Source organism: Protopterus annectens, chromosome 1.part1, assembly GCF_019279795.1.
Source record: "Protopterus annectens isolate FY-2018-M chromosome 1.part1, PAN1.0, whole genome shotgun sequence".
NCBI classification, from domain to species: Eukaryota; Metazoa; Chordata; order Ceratodontiformes; family Protopteridae; genus Protopterus; species Protopterus annectens.
This window is the reverse complement of record NC_056726.1, coordinates 1,057,011,701-1,057,017,998: the sequence shown is the minus strand read 5'-3', so window position 1 is coordinate 1,057,017,998 and position 6,298 is coordinate 1,057,011,701.

Below are 6,298 nucleotides of genomic sequence, written 5' to 3'. Positions count from 1 at the left end.
TGGTTTTCGATGTATAGAAGACCTAAACTGCTTTTTCACATTATCTTTACTTAGATGGATGTCCAGAAAATTAATTTCATTATTTTCCACCTGATAGGTGAACTCAAAAAACGAAGTAAATGAAGTCATCTCCAAGATGAAATGCTCTATTATCTCCCTTGGTCCTTTCCATAAGAAGAACATATTGTCTTGGTACCTAGTATACCAAGCGACATGCTCCTTATAGGTAGGGGATTTAAACAAAAAGGAAATTTCCCAACATGCTAGGACACAGTTAGCAAAACTGCTCCCGCATGGTGAACCTATTGCAATGCCGCTTTTCTGGAGATACAAATTGTTTGAAAATAGGACATAATTGTTCTCCAACACAATTTCCAATAATATTTCTATTAGGTTAATACATTGATGTTCCATACCTTTAATGTGTACGAATTCTCTAACCCATTCAGTCCCTATTTTATGTGGAATAGATGTGTAGAGGTCTTTAATATCAACTGTTAGGAACACATAATTTTCATTAAATTCCAATCTATTGATATTCATCAAAAATTCCCAAGAATCACGACAAATTTGTGATTCTACCGTGACAAAAGGTTTTAACTTAGAATCTACGAGTTTTGCACACACATAACTTATCGAATCCCTACCATCTACTATGGGTCTGAATGGCGGATCTATGGCATTCTTATGGATTTTAGGTGCTCCAAATAGACTTGCGATTAATGGTGCTGGCATCGTAAGATAATGATAAATATCCACATCTATAGTGCCCTCAAGGAAAAGGTCGCTTAATATACCTTTAATTTTGTTATAAGCACCATTTAATTCATTCCTACTTGCACTGACATATGCCTCATTATCTAAATGTGTCAACATTTTAGTCACATAATCAACTTGGTCCATAAAGACCAACCCACCCCCTTTATCAGGTTTCATGACCCTTACATCACAAATATTCAACAGTTTGAGAAGATCACGCTCATTTTTATCAATATTGCTATTTTTGTTTTTATTATAGTTTGTTACACTGTTATTCAAGCAATATCTAATGTCCATTTCGCAGATCTTCTCAAACAATGCCAACACCGATTGTAGGGGTGGATTAAACAAACTTGACACTTTAAGATTGTCCATAAGGCCTGGACTTTGTCCCAATTCACAAGTTAAATTAAGTTTGCGGACAAAGATTTTCAAGTCAAGCACAGTTTTAACTGTGTCAGCTCTCAAGTCAGGTACAAAAGTCAGCCCTTTTGACAAAAGATTTGCCATCTCCTCATCAACTTCTAAGGAGCTAAAATTATAAATGTGGAAATCTCCTTCAGAGTTAGTCAATATTTTAGGGCCGAGATGAACTACCTCCTCCTCTTGTTTTGCCGTCTCCTCTGGGGTAGTTGTTTCTTGTTCCGTTTCATTTGTATTGCTTGGTGCTGACCCGTATTGGTTTTCCAAAAATCCTGTTGAAACACCTCATCCATTTGATTAGACATATTATGCTGTATGCTAGAACCACCCCCTCCCCTCACGGGTTGCTGATGTCCTAAGGTGTTCTGTTGTTTTTGAATCCGTTCACTCCGACGGACAGTAACTGAATCGGGGTTCGAAGCCTCCCCCTCATTATCTGATAGCGAGGCCACCGCCTCATTATTATTATCAAATAAAGGCTCTTGACCCCCAGTGTAGTTTTGTATTAAAGGTTGAGGGGGATAGGCTATCCCTCTAGCATAAGCATTCAAGTCCCTGTTGATTTTTTTCTTTTTTGTATCTATCATTTTGTTGATACTCACCTCAATGCTTGTAAAAGTCCTGGCATATTCATATTTATAACGTTCAAAGTCCGTAGCATTATTAATAATTTGTTCTAATGCTCCAAGATCTGTTTTTAAATTAGTTATTTTATCCTGGTAATGCTTAATAAGTGTCTCTACAAACTCCAAGCCTTGTCGATTGAATAAAGCTACCAATTCTGAATGAAAAGCTGATTTGTTGATCAACCCATTCGGGTAACGCCACTGCCGTAACCCTTTAGGCACTATTCCTTTATTGACACACTCTTGCATGTAGGAAACCTCAAGCTATAGTTTCCTACACTTGAACAATTTAGTGTCAAAGTCATTAAGATGGATAACCATAGCAGTGCCATTATTGTTCAACACATTAGCATTAACAGGAGACGAGCCGCTGGTTATAAAAAAGTTGTTATTATTTAAATAAGTCTCCATCATAGGAACACCATTATTTCCAGCATCAATTCTAGGTTCCAAATTCAAATGTTGTACTGCTATGGGAGACGTATTATTACTACCAGGATTTGCTCTGGCTAGTGACATATTTAATTCAGTACTTACAGCAGTATTAGGACGAACTCCATTCCTGTTGTTCACCATAGTTTTCACTACATTGCTTTCCGTTGGTATAAGGTGTACATTCAGTGGTTGAGCTGCTGGGATGGACATTGAAGGTAAACAATCTCCTGTATGTCTGACTGCCCCTCCGTTGTTGCCTGGCTTCCACACACTTCCACACGCTGTGTCAAAACTTCCACTCGGTTCAGCAGTTGGTTAACTAGAATAGTTAACTCGCCTACGGTATTCACCTCTAAGTCTCTTCCTGATGGTATAGGAACTTCCTCTTCTTGAGCAAACAATGGTTGTGAGTCAGTTGCAGAGCCGCTTGCCATCAAAACACTCTTCAACAACGAAAAAAATGCTAAAACTAGTAAACAAAAGCAGAAACGAGCGAACTACTGAAAACGGACTCTTTATTCGCACTAGGTAAGCGCTTTCACTGACTGTAATATGCCAGCTTCTTCAGACCAACAAACACAATTAGAATCCATGAAAGAGTTTCAATGAAAACTTTAAATACTAATTAATTGCTTATGTCTTAATTGGCCATGTGACCAACTCCTTTTGAAACCTTATAAAATCACTGTCTTATGACAAAAACTGCTGAACCTAAGTATTGTGTTTGTTGGTCTGAGGAAGCTGGCATATTACAGTCAGTGAAAGCGCTTACCTAGTGTGAATAAAGAGTCCGTTTTCAGCAGTTCACTCATTTCTGTTTTTGTTTACTAGTTTTAGCATTTTTTCATTGCTAAAGGCTGTGATTACAAGATGTTTAACCTCACCTGCACAGGAAATGCCACTGTATGCACAAACTAATGACAGTTCTATTTTGACAGAAAATGATGATGACTACTAGGACGCTGAGGCGTATTTATCAAGTTAAGAAAAATAAAAATATAATTATATGTATGGTATGACACTGATAGTGTCAGAGGGAGGAAACTGTTATTGGACAAGACCATCTTATTAAAATGTATATTCATTTCAGTTTATTAATGATGCTATAATATGATTGTTAAAAAAAACAAATATAATTTGTATGCAGGGCTGGGAAAAATACAGCTTCATAAGCCACAGTATTGCTGTCTTTTAAACTACATTCTTTTAGTATATAAGAAGATAGAATAGTACGTGTTGCATTAAGTGAGGCATGTAGTTATTACAAAAATGAATTTGTTAGCCTGACTCCTCTAGGCTATGAGTGCATTGTTGCTAGGGCAGGTTTGAAACATTCAAGGTCAGAAACAAGACCGCTTGGAAGCAGGTGAATCATATATAGGAAAGTGTTCACGTGAAGTCTGTGGCAAAAATCACGAAGGATGAGGACATTTGCATAGTTTTCTATAGGACACAGTCATTATAACATCATGAAATTTCATGAGCAGTTTGATAAGAAAATGTATAAAATTACAGTTTTTTATTTAAAGTGAGAATGCTTCATCAAGAATTATGAAGACTAACTCCCAGCACTGTAAAAATAAAATTTCTGTTTGCACATCCTGAAGTGTTGTTCCTGACTGAAGGCATATAAGGTAAATTTTTAATGTTATTTATTTACGACTATGACAACATAGTTGTACTCCCTTGCATGTTGTAGTGTAGCATTAAGATATTGGTGAAATATTCTGGAAGCTGAGGCCTGTGACACCCCTAGTATATCCCCTATGGGTTTCTGGAATGTACAAGTAGCTAATATCCTTGATGATATGCACACCTTAGTTTTCACTGGTATAGGTTCTCCTTGATTTCCCCTAGTTCTGATGTGGGGGCAGCAGAGGTTGCGCAGTTCCTGTAGTGCTTTCCTATCAACCCTGTATCGATCCACTATTTCAGTATCATGCAGTCAGTGATATGTTAAATAGGTTCATAGTTTCATAGGTGTGTACTAGGCTAATGGCCCTGGATTCTTTACAAGCCTAGCCCATAGGATTACCCGACCTTAGTTCCTAGTACCTCTGTTGAGTAAAGCCACTGGAGTGATCCCTGAGGTGAATTTTCTATTTCCCATCCACTCAGCAAGATTTCTCTTGAAGATGGCCAGTGAGGTGCTCTGCTTAACATGTATTGGAAATCTATTCCATAGCATGGGCAGTCTCTGGGTTATGAACCTGTCCCTCCAGCATGTTCTGTTAATTGTGGTAATGGGGTTGAGGTCTCTGGAGCGTGTTGCGGTGGGATTGAGATTTCTTTAGATGTAACATTTCTAACAGAGCTGGGTCAGACATGGCTTTTTAAGTCAAGCAGAGATCACCTTTAAGTAGGCATTATGAGACAGAGAATAGTTGGAGTTTTTTTAGTTTGTCCATATAGGACAAATGTTTAAGACCTAGGATCCTCTTTGTGAGGTACGTTTGTGGCCTCTCCAGTTGTTACAGGTGTTTAGTGAGGTACATGCCAAATGGGGCATTGCACTCAATGACTGGCCTAATGAGGGAAGAGTAGAGGGAAACTATAACCTCTTTCTTCCTGGTTGCAAAACCCTTAGTAATAACATGTGCCACATAGAAGGACTTTCTGAGCACAGTGGCAATGTGGTGGTCAAAAGAGAGGTTGCTGTCAACCTGTGTTCCCAGATCTCTTATAACGCCTTCTGTGCTCAGTGGACTACCATCGATGTAGTAATTCATGGGAACTGTTTTTTTTCAAAAGGGGATGATGTCACATTTTTTGGCATTGAGCTTAAGGCCATGGTTCAGACACCAGTCGTTGGTCTCAATGAGACCTTTCTGTAGGATGTCAACATCACATGGGGAGTTAATAATACCTCCCAACTTGCAATCGTCTGCAAACATTGTCAGCCAGAGCCCCTTCGTGTTGGTCTGGACTTCACAGAAGTAGATACCAAACAGGAGAGGACCCAGGACCAAACCTTGTGGGACTCCACTCATGACCAGTTGGCAGTCTGACTTGCAGTCAGCTACTTTCACATTGTGAGTTCTACCTGAGAGACATTTTGCAACCCGCCTAGTGATATAGGGGTTGATGCCTAGCTTAGTGAGTTTTGCTATGATTCCTGAGTAGGGTATGGTATCAAAGGTCTTGGCCAGCTCAAGGTAGGCTGTATGAACCACCTTGCCTTCATCCAGAGCTTGGTATAGGCGGTATCACTGTGCAGTAGCTCAGAGCAGATCTGGGTATTGCCGTAGAGATTCTTTACATAACTATAGAAGGCCTTGTGGTTGTCTTTACTATCTGCTGCAATTCTGTTTTCAAAGCTAGTTTTAGAGGATTTGATGAGGGATCTCAACTTTTTGTTGAGGCTGATAAGGGAGTTTTTCCAGTCTTGGGACTTCACCTTATTCTGCATCAGTTTCCTCCTTCTGTTGTAGAGTTTTGGGGTCTGAACACCCTTCTTCTCCTTCGACAAGGTCTATCAGCTACATCAGCAGCAGCATAGATTTGAGTTTATTGCACATACACATGCAAGAAAGTGCAGCAGCCCTGGCCCTAACATTACTTTGTTTTCTAACTATGAAGGTAGCTATATTGCAATATGTTTTGTCGTCATAGCCAAGGGCTACACCATTGTCACATGGTTACTTTGTAGCTTCCTGAATGGCTCTACTATCTTGGATTGGTTCATTAGTATGTAATGCAGCTGCTTATGCTTTCATTAGCGTGATCTGCTGTTTACCTTTGTTTGGCAGCTCTACATAATATGTAGAGCTGTTTAATGAATACAAAATAGGATGCGGGAATTAGCCATTCATGAAACCCAGCACATCATCTTCTCTTTTTGCATTGCCACTCATTTCCTTTCCCTCTATTTTTCTCTGTGAGTCCTTCTGCAACAGTCTCTGCAAACAATTTTTTTTATTGTCTTGCAACATATTTTAAAAGTGAATCTGTCTCCTTTTTCTGAATTTTGTCCATTATATTCCCCCAACATATATCCACGACATTTTTTGGCTTGCTCTGTACAATCATAGGTTCATTTGTTCATAGGTGTTTAC